The sequence below is a fragment of the Aotus nancymaae genome, unplaced genomic scaffold (genome assembly GCF_030222135.1).
Source record: "Aotus nancymaae isolate 86718 unplaced genomic scaffold, 86718_ANA_hifiasm-v0.15.2.pri h1tg000077l, whole genome shotgun sequence".
Lineage (NCBI taxonomy): Eukaryota > Metazoa > Chordata > Mammalia > Primates > Aotidae > Aotus > Aotus nancymaae.
This window is the reverse complement of record NW_026988492.1, coordinates 6724187-6739025: the sequence shown is the minus strand read 5'-3', so window position 1 is coordinate 6739025 and position 14839 is coordinate 6724187. Positions and strand designations below refer to the sequence as shown.

General features: G+C 42.2%; 1 non-coding gene across 1 annotated transcript; it reads right to left on the bottom strand.

The window, feature by feature from the left end:
* Positions 1-14069: 14069 nt before the first annotated feature.
* LOC135271421 (U6 spliceosomal RNA) lies at positions 14070-14174 on the bottom strand. The gene has a single exon (XR_010339565.1). It is a non-coding gene; the product is annotated as a U6 spliceosomal RNA (small nuclear RNA).
* Positions 14175-14839: the final 665 nt, after the last annotated feature.

Here is a 14839-nt window from a genome sequence, read left to right as displayed (position 1 = left end):
TATAAAATCCCCAGCAAGCCTTTGTCTCCTGGCATCAGCTCCTTTTGGCTGTCCTCCCTGTTGCTGCCATGCAGGGTATTTTTCTACTTTCTCTAATAAATCTGCCTTTCTTTACCTACAACTGTCTTGGTAAATTCTTCTATCACTGGAACCACTGGTCTAGATAGTCACCACGTATCCATGACACACCTTACCTTACAGTGATAGATTTTAGCTGTGTATCCTAAAACTTTTCAGCTGTATCACAGTTCACTAGAATTGATAATACTTATCAACCGTATCCTGATAATAGTTGTCAGGAAATACTCGTGAAAGAGGTTGGAATTAAACTGGCATTTTAGCCGAGACTGATGGGTCACATCTGTAGTCCCAGCTAATAGGAAGGCTGAGGCGGAAGGGTCAATTAAGTCCAGGAGTTCAAGGCTGCAGTGAGCTATGATTGTGCCACTGACCTCCAGCCTGGGTGACAGAAAAAGAGGCCATCTCTAACAAAAAACAAAAGCAAAAGCAAAAACAGATTCCAAAGATGGCTTTGGTTTACATAAGTGGAAAGAGCAAGACCATTATTCTAGACAGAAGGAAACAATTTGAGCCAAGAAATATTCATTCTGTTCTTAGGGGACAAATACATGAGCTGACCAATTAAAGAGGTTTTAGAAAGCTAAGTTCGAGCAAGCCATGCCTGGTGAAGAAGCTGAAGATTTCCGGAGATCACATGTGGTATCAGATGGTCCGATTACTGAGCTTTCTATCTTTGAAAAAACCCTGCATACGTATAAATGTTCTACACTTTTTTGGGGGGTGGGGGATGGAGTTTCACTCTTGTTGCCCAGGCTGGAGTACAGTGGCGCGATCTCGGCTCACTGCAACCTCCGCCTCCCGGGTTCAAGCCATTCACCTGCCTCAGCCTCCCAACTAGCTGGGATTACAGGCGCCCATCACCATGCCTAGCTAATTTTGTATTTTTAGTAGAGATGGGTTTCTACATGTTGGTCAGGCTGGTCTCAAGCCCCTGACCTCAGGTGATTCGCCTGCCTTGGCCTCCCAAAGTGTTTGGATTACTGGCGTGAGCCACAGCGCCTGGCCGTGTTCTACACTTTTATGCCAGTCATTTTCCTGTTTGCCGTCAGATTCATTTGCTACCCTTCCCTTGCTCTGGTCTGTATTGTAGAAAATCATTTTCCAGACTTTCCATCATTGCCTTTTGGCTGGGTGTGGCCAATGGGAGGCACTGGCATGAGACTGCAGGGTAAGTGGTAGGAAGAGGCCAAGGCACATTTTGTCCTCTTTCTCTGACATCTCCAATAGTAATCATGTCTCTTCTAGGTTCCTGCTTCCAAAAGATATCCCTGCGGTGGTTCCGCCTTCCACCAGCTTCTGCCAGAGCCTAGACTCCAGGAACACTGCCTCCTTCAGGCCAACTTTTGGACTTCCTCACTGTCTTCTGAGCCCCCAGATCTTCCAACATTTTTGCGGCCACTTTTCTGTATTAAATGCCCTTTGTTTGAAATATCTAGAATAATTTTCATTTTCTTGGCTGGACCGATCCACCACTTTCCCTCCCCCTCAAATTCAGTAAGATCTACTTATGGCAGGTATCTACCCACCACATTGCTTCCCGATGCAGACATAAAGTTGGATCCAAGGCTGTGGAAGAGCAGGTTAAGGTTGCTCCTTAGAATTATTGCTTTGGTAACGTGTGGAGAAGGATGGTGGATGCTGAGACTAGAGGAGACTTCTTGGGAGACAATTACAATGGCCCAGGAGGGAGAGGATGACAGCTTTAAGTCAGATCGTTTTACTGCAGATGTAGAGCAGGGAAAGGGACATGAGAGGTGCGGATGCCGCAGAACCAGGTCCCTGATTGGATGGGGCATTTTGGGAAGATGAAGGAGGCTGGAATGCTTCCCAGATTCCTCCAGAGTGAATGGATGGCATGTGAGTTCTTAACTGAGCTTGAGGACACAAGAAGAGGGGCAGCAGCTCTGGATGGCTGGGAAGATCATAAGTCTGTGGCACGTTGAGTTTGGGGGGCATGCTGTGCTCAGGAAAGTGCAGGAGGGAGATGGTTGAAAAGTCACAGCACAGGTGATAAGAAATCTATGGATATATAGGTGAAATCTCCTGGAGATGTGGATAGAAAAGAGTTAAAGGCAGAACATGGAAGAGCCTTAACAAGGACGGGGAAGGCAGAGGACTGAGTTGGGACAGCCAGACTGCTTAGAGAAGAGCCAGGGAAGAGTAACATCATGGAGACCAAGGGACAGCACGGTTCAAGAAGGGAATGGGCACTGTGTCAAAGCCTGCTTTTATTTTTATTTTATTTTTATGTTTTTGAGATGGAGTCTTACTCTGCTGCCCAGGCTGGAGTGCAGTGGCACGATCTTGGCTCACTGCAACCTCCACCTCCCAGGTCCAAGTGATTCTCCTGCCTTAGCCTCCTGAGTAGCTGAGATTACAGGTGCACACCGCCATGCCCAGCTAATTTTTGTATTTTTAGTAGAGATGGGGTGTCACTATGTTGGTCAGGCTGGTCTCAAACTCTTGACCTCGTGATCTGCCCGCCTCAGCTTCTTAAAGTGTTGGGATTACAGGCGTGAACCTCGGCTCCCAGCCCAAAGCCTGCTTTTAAAGCAAACTAAATATGGCCTGAGAAGGACTCCATACTTCTATATTTGGGTCCTTGTGGATGAACTCTAACCTAGCTTAATAGGCAGACAAAACTGAAAACCTAACTTCGTAGTATGCACCTGTAACAATAGTCAAGTCTTGGCCAATTCCCACTGCCATACTTCAACCATTTATACTCTGCTGAGTGTTCAAACTGTGTTCAAATAAGTCAAACACCAAACTGTAGACAATACAACCACTCTGTACCTCACTTCCAATTTCTGTACATCATTTCCCCCACTTTTTTTGGTCTATAAATCTTCCACCACGTGGCTGCGCTGGAGTCTCCGTGAATCTGCTGTGATTCTGGGGCCTGCCCAATTCACAAATCATTAATTGCTCAATTAAACTATTTTAAATGTAATTCAGCTGGTTTTTCTTTTATCACTGCACAATGGCCAAGAAGGACCAGAATTGACTGCTAGGAGGATATGTACAGACATGGGTGATGACAGATGTAAATACGAAAGCTTGAATAAGTTTATGCATGATGGCTACACACATGCATGCACACACACACACACATATACGCCTTTTTAGAGTTATATTTTAGGTAAGAAAGATGGTATCTATTATATATTATCTGGTTTCTCTAGTCTAGAGGAAAAGAGTGAACAGATCTTGGTCTGCTTTTCATTTTCTTCTCTACACACAGGTAACACAGGGGCCTCGTTAAGAGACCAGGAGAACTTCAAGGGGTCAGACCATTGGTCCCAATCTGCAGAGAAAATGAGGAGCTGTTGGTTAAAGTCCCAGTTGATGGAGCCAGAGCTGTTGGGCTATAAAATCATGCCCCTTCCTCCCTCCCTCCCTTCTTCCTTTCTTTCTTTCTTTCCTTCCTTCCTTCCTTCCTTCTTTCCTTCATCCCTCCCTCCCTCTCCGCCTTTCTCTCTTTCTTTCTTTCTTTCTTCTTGCTCTGTCGCCCAGGCTGGAGTGCAATGTTATAATCTCAGCTCACTGCAACCTCCGCCTCCTGGGTTCAAGCGATTCTCCTGCCTCAGCCTCCTGAGTCGCGGGGATTACAGGTGCACACCACCACACCTGGCTAATTTTTGTATCTTTAGTACAGACAGGGTTTCACCATGTTGGCCAGGCTGGTCTCTAACTCCAGACCTCAAGTGACCCTCCCACCTCAGCTTCCCAAAGTACTGGGATTACAGGTGTGAGCCATTGCTCTGGGTGCCCCTTTCTCCTGTAAGATGCATTGAATTATTTGGTGTCTCTTAAGAGTTCTGAGAGTTGCCTGGGCTTTAATTTGTGGTCCACCAAAGCAGCACTTATGAACACAGGGCCATCCGGGTGACGGCACTTCCTGGTGTCACCTGGGAAGATGCTGCTGATGCCCACACAGATACACGGAGAGGTTGATTAGTGTCAACACTCAGATGGTTTCAACACTGATTAATTAATACTTGATAATATGTGTGTGTTTATGACATTTTCTTCATCCACTCATCCACTGATGGACACGTAGGTTGTTTTTATCATGGCTATGGTGACTAATGCTGCAATGAACTTGGAAGTGCAGATATGTCTTTGAGATAGTGATTTTATTTATTTTGGATATATACCCAGAGATGAGATTGTTGGATCATATGGTAGGTCTATTTTGCATGTGTTGAAGCAACTCCATACTGTTTTCCATAATGTACTCATTCAGAGCTGGTCAGGACCTGATGGATCCTCCAGCTCACTTCTCCCAGCTGTCAAACACTGGTGTCATTTATACTTCCCTGGAAAATCACCAGCAGGTAAATGAAGGAGAAAAGAACAAAATCCAGCAGGAACCAGAGACTTCCGGGCTCTGAAGACAGGCAATCTCCCACAGGAAGTAGGTTCAGTATAAAATCAAGTTACTGTACTTCTTTCTTTAGAACTTAAAACAGATTTTATCTGATTAATGTCCAACAGAGGCCAAGGCAACCCCTGGAGGAGTTGTTTCCTCACCCCGTGTGGCAGATAGCTCCTCATTTGTGCTTCAGAGCCATGTAGAATGGTTGAACCCAGTGAATCGTTCGTTCGCTGAATATTTATTGAGCATCTACTCTGTGCCGAGCACTGTTCTAGATGCTCAGAGTGGTGGGCCAATATCTTAGCCTGGGTTGTCCAGAATGCTGATATGGTGACATAGCTAAGGCTTAAGGTCATACTTCACATGCTTTATTGTGGCATATGACCTAGGAGCAGGAGGGAAGGATGGAGTGCAGCAAGGAAGGAAAGCCAATTACAGAGCTGTTTTGTTGAGCTGGGCACAGCTCCTGTGTCCAATCTTGTGGGGCTGCCTGAGACGTGTCTTGAAGACATAAGCCCAGGGAAAGAACAGAAAGGATGCCTTTATGCACTGGATCCACTTTTTTCCATGATCAAAGGTTTGTCCCATAGAATATTAACAACTAAAATATTAATACACCATGAGGATTATTGGAGATATGATAATTCAATAGTTATCATCATCTGGGAACACCAAGCTTATTCCCATGTGTCAACCACCCTACCAGGGCTGGCAGTGGGGGCCCCGGTCTGGGTGCTGTTAGGTTGCACCTGCTGGTCAGATCCTACACAGTGCTAGTCCCAGCAACAATGGATGCAAAGAGAAATAGGTGAAGCTGAGCAGGTGTGGAGTGGTGCCCAAGGGGCACCTTGACCTAGCCAAAGTATCTGTACAAGTAATAACTTCAGGAAACCTCTTTTCTTGGAACTATTCCTGATATTACTGATGAAATATTATTCCCATCAATAGTATTATATATTATTTTATAAATTTATAAATTATTTTAAATAAATACAAATATAATTTGTATTTATAAATTATACATTTTAATATAAAATTTTTAAAAAATGATATTAAATATTTTATATTATATCCATATTATTATCATAAATATGATTCCCATCAATAATATTTCCAATAATGTTAGAAATACTATTGATGGGAATCTAGCCTGTGGGTTCCCTCCAGTCTGTTGATAATACTTGTAGTCTACTGGAAAGTAATTTCTGTAATGGAGAGCTATTGTCCATCATGGGCTATACATTGAAGTAGACTTTGTCCAGCAGGATGAGGGACTTCATGACTTGTGTTCTGTCACAGGGCTGAGTGCAGCTGAGGTTTGGCTTTTGCCAACGAAATCACCTTACCTTGCAGATAATTACAATGAACCAGAAGACTAAGTAAATCATGAACTGGCATAATGTGAGAATCATGGCAGATTCCTATATCCCTCTTTTAGGTTCTTTAGTGGGGGTGCCTGGCTCTAAATAAAAAATCCCTTTGTTGAGCCACATGAGAAAAATGGACCTAGAGAAACAAGAGTTCAAACAAACCATCCTCAGTATTTTTTATTCATCTTTGCCTCCATGTGCATCGACACAGATTAAACTAGGTTAAAATAAATACTTAAGGGTGGAAAGGAAGATAGCAGATGAGGGCAGAAATAAGTGAGCACCTTACGACTCATATTTGCAAACCATCTGATGCTGCTACCACCTTCTTCCCTTCCACCTGCACCTCAACATTCTTGAGACAATAGATAGAAACAAATGACTTGTTCCTGTGCGACTTGGAAGTTCTGCCCCAGAAGCTGCAGAAAACCTTCCCTTGTCCCTGAGTTGGCTCTGTCCTTAAATTTTGCAGCAGTAGAATTACTGGGCTGTTCTTGCATTGATTTTTAGGCTATGTTTGTCTACACTTAGGAGGCTGACATCTTATAAATGCATATGGTTTTGTTCAAATGAATACACAGTTGACAAATGTTTGGCTAGAAGTTATAATGACAAATTTAATAGCCCTGCTACAGCCTGAACTGTCATATTTATTTGGGTTAAGCTTGCTAAATGTCAGTTGGAATTTTGTACTATAATAACCTGCAATTTGGTTCCAAAATCAGCCATGTTTTTGACAGATGTAAGTAAATTCAGCTGTCTAGAGGGGCTCATGTGCTATGGGGTGATTAAGGAGTGGTCTTTCATTACGATTATTTAACCCCAAGTCTGATAACAATGTCCTGGTTTTTCATTTCTGTAGATGCTTTCCTGGCTGGAAAACATGAATGACCCAGAATAGTCCATATCTTTGGAAGATCCTTCTTTTACTTGTAAATGAAAGTCATACATTTGGAATAATATCATGAAATGATGTGAATGGTAGAGACTCAAAAACTTTCCCTTCCAAAAATATTCTACAGGTTGGTGCTCAGGAAAGCCAAACGCTCTGCAGTGGTATGAAGTGGCTCCAGGGGAGTTCTATTTACTACTTTAATAAGTGATCGTTTTCTCAATGTCTGGTATTTACACACATGAAACTGGCTTAACCAGGACATCTCATTTCCTAGCCTTTGTAGATAAAAGAGAATTGGCCGTAATTCAGGTTAACTCGAAATGTATCCTTTAATGATCTTTGTCCCACATGACTAGTAGATCACTAGCCTCTTCTAACCCTATTCTCTCTTGAAAGTTTTGAGTTGTATGCACACTCAGACCCCTTTGCTTTCCTCGTGTATCAGTTTTGACCTAGTCCTTTTGCTATGTATTTAACTTTGCTATAGTTCCTTTGGATCATGTAGTAAGATTGCCAAGAGAAAAACTCCTGATATGTGTTCAAGTCATATATTCCATTTCCAAATCTCCAAACTAATATGTTTCATTTCTTATCACTTTTTCCTTCCTCCTTCTGTCTCTGCTTCTGTTATTCTGTTCCTGCTTATCTCATTGGTCCTGTCTTAAGTTATCCCTTGGATTAAAAATAATAATAATAATAAAACTTTTTTATTATAGAAAAACTCAAATATATACCAAAGTCTTTAATAATTGTAATGTGCCCTCATGAGGTATTTATCATCTAATTTATACAATTATTAATTCATGGCCAATCTTATTTCTGCAATACTCCAGCCCTCAAGCAACACTGGTTATGATGGAAAATACTGATATATTGAATATGAAAATCAAGAACTTCTGTTTATCAAAATATATTAGAAAGGGCATAAAAAGCAGGTGACTCATTCTGGAAAATCTAAAGGGCTTCTATAAATCACTAAGGAAAAAAACAAACAACCCAGTAGAAGAAAAATGGTAAGAGACTTAACAGGCACTTTATGAAAGAGGATATGCAAGTTGTTAATGTATTTATATAAAGGTGGTCTTCTATTACTTATCCAAGAATTGCTAATAGTTGCATCCACTAGAATGGCTAAAATTAAAATGCCTGGCAATGCCAAAGTCTAACAAGGATATGAAGGAACTCAAATTCTCATTCATCATTTGTTTTAGTATAAATTGGCATAATTGGCCAGTGGCTGTGGCCCACGCCTGTAATCCCAGCACTTTGGGAGGCTGAGGTGGGAGGATCACTTGAGCTCAGGAGTTTGAGTCCTGTCTAGACAACATGGCAAAACCCTGTCTCTATGAAAATACAAAAAATTAGCTTGGAATAGTGGTGTGTGCCTGGAGCCCAGCTACTTGGGGGGCTGAGGTGGGAGGACCGCTTGCGCTTGGGAGGTCAAGGCTGCAGTGAGTTGAGATCGTATCACTGTGCTCCAGGCTGATTGATAAAGTGAGACCATGTCTCAAAACAAAACAAAACAAACCCATAAATTCAATTCTGGTTATATACAATAATGAGTAAATTTCACAATGTCTGATTTTTTAAAAAAGCAAGGCAACAGTGGCCAGGCATGGTGGCTCATGCCTGTATTCCCAGCACTTTGGGAGGCCAAGGTGGGTAGATTACCTGAGGTCAGGAGTTTGAGACCAGCCTGGCCAACATGGAGAAACCCTATCTCTATTAAAAATACAAAAATTAGCTGGTGGTGGTGGCAGAAATCTGCAATCCTAGCTACTTGGGAGGCTGAGGCAGGAGAATCACTTGAACCTGGGAGGTGGAGGTTGCAGTGAGCCAAGATTGTGGCATTGCGCTCCAGCCTGGGCGACAGGAGTGAAACTCCATTTCAAAAAAAAAAAAAAAGCAAAGCAACAAAGTGTATATACAAATTACTTTGTGGAAAATGGTAGGGCAGGATACTCAAATAATCTCTCTAATGAAACAACCATTAAGCTGGAAATAACTGACAGAAACCACTTTTTTGAAACTGGAATCTAACGAGAAATTTATAGAAACCAGAGGAATGCTTAATGAAGAAGGCAGCTGAAGTTTGATAAGAAAGCATCGTGTTGTTTTTGCCCGTCTGCCTACATCCCCCATTCCCCAGGACAGTGGTGGTGGTGGGGACAGTGGCCAGTGTTCCTGATGCAGTGTGTTGGTGTCCAGGGCTGAATGCAGACTTTGCTCTCAAAATAATGTGGTTGTATTTGTATTTGACCTATCTGATAGTTCCCTGAGTGACTGGTACAGGGGCTGATGTTTCTTTTTTCTTGCCCACCACACACTGGAGTGCTTTTCTGGGCAACAGCAGCATTTGTTGAAAGGTTTAAAGACATATACTACTGACAGCCACCTAGGGCAGTAGATAGGGTGAGCATCAGACAGACCCAAAAGACTGGAAAGGAAGAGGCTGAGGAGGAAGTTTCTTGGGGGCAAAAGGTTTTGAAAAAACTATCATGTGTAAGTGGGGATTCTAGACTGAATCTTGTATTCATAAGGCTGGGTGCATGTACAGAAAAGACCTGAGCGGATTCTATGCTTGTATGTAGACTCCATGCAAGCAATAGCTGAAGTGAAAAATGCACTAGAGGGTTTCAACAGCAGATTTGAACAGGCAGAATAAATAGCCAACTTGAAGACAGGACAACTGGAATTATCCAGTCAGAAGAGCAGAAAGAAAAAGAATGAAGAGAAATTAACAGAGGCGAAAGGACTTTGAGGACACCTTCAAGTGTACCAATATATGAATTATACAATTTTTTAGAAGAGAGAATGGGGAAAAATAGATACTTGAATAATGCCCCCAAACTTCACAAATTTGGTGAAAAAAAATGAACCTACACATCTAAGAAGCTCAACAAACTCTAAGTAGGATAAACTCAGATCTACACCAGGATATAGTAAAACTGCTGAATGCCTAAGACAAGAGTGGAACTCTTGTCTAGCAACGGGGAAGCAACTAGTCGCTTTGAGGGGACTGTTAATAGATTAACACCCTGTTTCTCATCAGAAATCCTGGATGCTAGAAGGCAGTGGAGTGACATACTGAAAATGCTGAAAGACAACTATCAACTAAGAATTCTATATCCTGAAAAACTACTCCTCAAAAATGAAAGAGAAATTAAGAAATTCCCAGATGAAAGCTGAGAAATTTTGTTGCTAGCAGACCTGCCCCATAAGAAGTGCTTGAGAGGGTTCTTCAGGCTGAAATGAAAGGATGCTGGACAGTGACTGGAAGTGATATTAAAAAATAAAGAACTCTGGTAAGGTAAATATATAGGTAAATAAAAAAGACAGTATCATTGTAGTTTGAATTTATAATTCTTTGTGGTTGGTATCAGTGACTCATGCCTGTAATCTTAGCACTTTGTGGGGCCAAGGTGGGTGGATTGCTTGAGTTTAGGAGGTCAAGACCAGCCTGGGCAACAAAGTGAGACCCTGTCTCTACAAAAAATACAAAAATTAGCCAGGAGTGGTGGCACATGCCTGTGGTTCTGGCTACTCAGGAGGCTGAGGTAGGAGGATGGCTTGAGCCTGGGAGGCAGAGGTTGCAGTGAACCAAGATAGTGCCACCACACTCCAGCCTGCGTGACAGAGCCAGACCCTGTCTCAAAAACAACAGCAGCAAATATATACTTCTTTGTTTTCAATATAATTTAGAGGTAAATGTATAAAACAAATGTATGTCAAGGAACTCACAGTGTATAATTATGTAACTTGTGACAATAGCAAAATGAAAAGAAGGCAGGTCTGTATAGAGGCAGAGTTTTTGTTTGTTACTGAAGCTAGGTTGGTAACCATTCAAAGTAAATGTTACAAATTTAGGATATCAAGAGCAGTAACCGCTAAGAACATAACTAAAAATACATAGAAAATGAGGGCCGGACACAGTGGCTCACACCTGTAATCCCAGCACTTTGGGAGGCAGAGGCAGGCAGATCACTTGAGGTCAGGAGTTCAAGACCTGCCTGACCAACATGGTGAAACCCTGTATCTACTAAAAATATAAAAATTAGCTGGGTATGGTGGTATGTACCTGTAGTCCCAGCTACTCAGGAGGCTGAGGCAGGATAATCCTTTGAACCTGGGAGATGGAGTTTGCAGTGAGCCAAGATCATTCCTCTGTACTCCAGCCTGGGTGACAGAGCCAGATTTTGTCTCAGAAAGAAAAAAAAAAAAAGAAAAGAAAAAGAAAATGAGGAAGGAATAAAATGGTTCACTAGAAAAAAAAAATCAAACTCTTAAGTTCACCTGAGCCTGTTGAGAACTGAGTGTGGTGTAATACTGACCCAGATGATGTCACACTGTTCGATGATCAATACCTAGAAGAGACTGATCAATTACATTCTGTATCCAATGTAAAACTTCTTTCTAAGTAACATTAGCCACCATGCCCTGCTAATTAATTTTTTTTTTTTTTGAGAGATGGGGTCCAGCTATGTTGCCCAGGCTGGTCTCAAATTCCTGGAGTCAAGTGATCTTCCTGCCTTGGCCTCCTAAAGAATTGGGATTACAGTCATGAGCCAGTGAGCCTGCCTCTAAGTTTATTTTAAAAAGAAAAAACAGGCCAGGCATGGTGGCTCATGCCTGTAATCCCAGCACGTTGGGAGGCTGAGGCAGGCAGATAACTTGAGGTCAGGAGTTCGAGACCAGCCTGGGCAACATGATGAAACCCAGTCTCTACTAAAAATACAAAACTTAGCCGGGCATGGTAGCACATGACTGTGATCCCAGCTACTCGGGAGGCTGAGGCAGGAGAATTGCTTGAACCTGGGAAGTGGAAGCTGTGGTGAGCTCAGATCATGACATTTCATTCCAGCCTGGGCAACAAGAGTGAAATTTCATCTCAAAAAAAAAAAAAAAAAAAAAAAAAGAAAAAGAAAAAGAAAAAAAGAAACCAAAACAGAAATAGTAAAGGACAAATAAGCTTCATATCTTCTGAAAACCTGGGTGACCTGACTCTTAATTTATTGTTTGTTTCTTTATGCCTCAAGTTTCAAGGTGATTTCTTGCAAACTTTAAAGAAAATACAACACACACAATGACCCTTTAATTCGGTTCAGGTCACTTTCTTTGTCCATCTTATGAATTTTCTCCTATTTAGTTAATGGCAGCTACATTTTTTTTAAGCATAGATGATTAATTAAATCATTCAAACAATGTTTATTTACCATTTGACTTTGCCCTAGGTATTTGGATGGGAACCAGAGATTCCAAAGATATTAAGGTTCTTGTAATGGTAGAGTATAGTTGTAATTTTGGCATCAATGCTTATTTGGAGTGAGGAGGAAGAACATCTGAAGGCATTACTTGTCATAAAGTATCTGCCTCATAATTTCCCTTCTGCTTTTCCATCTTGAGAGTTATGCCTTTGATTTGGACAATAAAAGCAAGGACATTGTCTCTAGAAGGTTACTTTTGAATGCAGCCTGTGGATCAGGTGAGGAGAAAGGGGGTAAAAGTAAAAATTAGAATAGAAATTGAGTTGTCTCTCGCTTTCACCTATTAGAGCATTTGAGAGGGCCTATTACTTTTTCTTGAGAAAATGAGGCAAGCTGTGGTCCTTTTTTTTTTTTTTTTTTTTTTTTTGAGACGGAGTTTCGCTCTTGTTACCCAGGCAGGAGGGCAATGGCGCGATCTCAGCTCACCGCAACCTCCGCCTCCTGGGTTCAGGCAATTCTCCTGCCTCAGCCTCCTGAGTAGCTGAGATTACAGGCATGCGCCACCATGCCCAGCTAATTTTTTGTATTTTTTTTTTTTTTTTAGTAGAGACGGGGTTTCACCATGTTGACCAGGATGGTCTTGATCTCTTGACATCGTGATCCACCCGCCTCGGCATCCCAGAGTGCTGGGATTACAGCACGCGCCACTATGCCCAGCTAATTTTTTGTATTTTTAGTAGAGACGGGGTTTCACCATGTTGACCCGGATGGTCTCGATCTCTTGACCTCGTGATCCACCTGCCTCGGCCTCCCAAAGTGGCTGTGAGCCACTGCGCCCGGCCCACTGTGGTCCTTTTTAAGCAGGTAAACAGTAGAAGGAAACATGGCAGGCGGTATAGCTGCAAAAGCTGCCTGTGAATGATAGACGTGATTTAAGACTCTGATTTATGAACTTAGTCCAAGAGTGTCCCACTTAAAGTAGTACTGAGCACATGAAGTTCAGGAACTACTGAAAAGTTGGAAGTTTAGCAAGGGAGAAGGCAGAAAAGGGAGAGAAGGAATAGGAACGAAAAAAGCAGGAAAGAAAGGGAGAAAAATTGGTCAGGCACGGTAGTTCACACCTGTAATCCCAGCACTTTGGGAGGCCAAGGCGGATGGATCAGTTAAGGTCTGGACTTCACCACCAACCTGCGCAATATGGTGAAACCCCGTCTTAACTAAAAATTCAAACGTTAGCTGGACATGGTGGCAGGCGCCTGTAATCCCAGCTATCCGGGAGGCTGAGGCAAGGGAATTGCTTGAACCTGGGAGGCAGAGTTTGCAGTGAGCCGAGATTGTGCCACTGCACTCCAGCCTGGGCACCAGAGCCAGACTCTATCTCAAAAAAAAAAAAAAAAAGAAAAAAAAAGAAGAAAGGGAGAAAAATAGAGTATAGCTTCGATCTGTGTATTATACCAAAAGGTTTTCTTATTTGAAGCACTGAGTCAAACTTGCTGTAGTTACTGCAAGCTCAATACCAGGTAAGGGTTCTGACGGGGCCTTTTCCAAGCCATGGAAATAGCACAAGGGGGTAATTTCGATGAATCTGATTGCTACAAATTAATGTTTTGGTTTCTTGATGATTGAAGTCTGTTGAAGAATAGGGGCTTTCCATTTGGGTGGGATCATTTGAATTACAGATTGATATGTTGCGTAGATTTATTTTTAGTTTTCCACTGTAGACACACTATGGCAACACAAATGCCATGTAGACCTCCAGAAACACAACTGGAATTGAACAAATTGGTGTTCCTCACTGCGATGAGAGAGAACATACACAATTGGACACCGTGGAGTGTCTCTGTAGGAGAATGTCGAAAAGGACTTACAGGATTTGGGCTGTGTGTGGTGATTTGGGAAAGGAGTCAAGAAAGCGGGACTTTGGTCTGAATCGGATGCTGTCAGGAAGTGGAATTAATTCTATAATTGTGCATCTTATCTAGAAAGTGAGAGGAAGGAAGCCAGGCTAGAGCTTTAATTGCTAAAGAATCAGCAGTCACTCGTATTAGCTAAGATGGGTGGGGTGTTGGTATTTTGTGGCTTGGACAATGTTCATATTTTGTCTGTGTTCAGACATGATATGGAATAATACTATTTTTTTAAAAATTGAACGTTTCATGAATTTGTGTCATCCTTGCACAGAGGCCACGCCACCCTTCTCTGTATCGTTTCAATTTTAGCATATGTATTGCTGACAAAAGTACAGAGTGATCTTATTTTTGTCAGGAGCTCTCATGGTCACAAAGCGGTCTTATCTGAGGGTGATGTTTTGTGCAATTGTTTATGTTCAGCTGGACAATATTAAGACCTCATTATGAAGACCAGACAGCTTTTAGCAATGCCATTGTGCATTGCTGATCGTACCAGGACAGCTCCTGACCGTCAGTACTGGTTTTCTCTTTCTCAGTTAGCAAGATATTGCTATAAGGAAAGCCCTCAAAATCAAGGCATATGTTAGGACTAGATTTTGTCACATGCAGCAAACTAACAAACCCAAAATAACAGTGGCTCAAGCAATAGAGATATTTTTTTCTCTTTCACATAGAAAATAATTCTGGAGGTAAATCTTCCATTGCTGGACAGGGCCCCAGGCTCCTGCTAGCTCAGTGCTCTGCCTTCCTTAGCTTTTTGTTCCTTGGACTTAAGGTCCAAGATGGCTGCCTGAGTTCCAGCCATCACACTAAAATTCCATTCAACCGAAAGAGGAAAGGAAGAAGAAGGTGCCTGGCTCACTGTCTGGAGACTTCCTGAAGCTACCATTCAACATAGCTACTCGCATTTCATTTGCCAGCACTCATGTTTGTGAAATCCTTGAATAACTGGGGTTCTGTTATGAAAAGAAAGGTAATAATTGCTCTTGAGGGGCTAT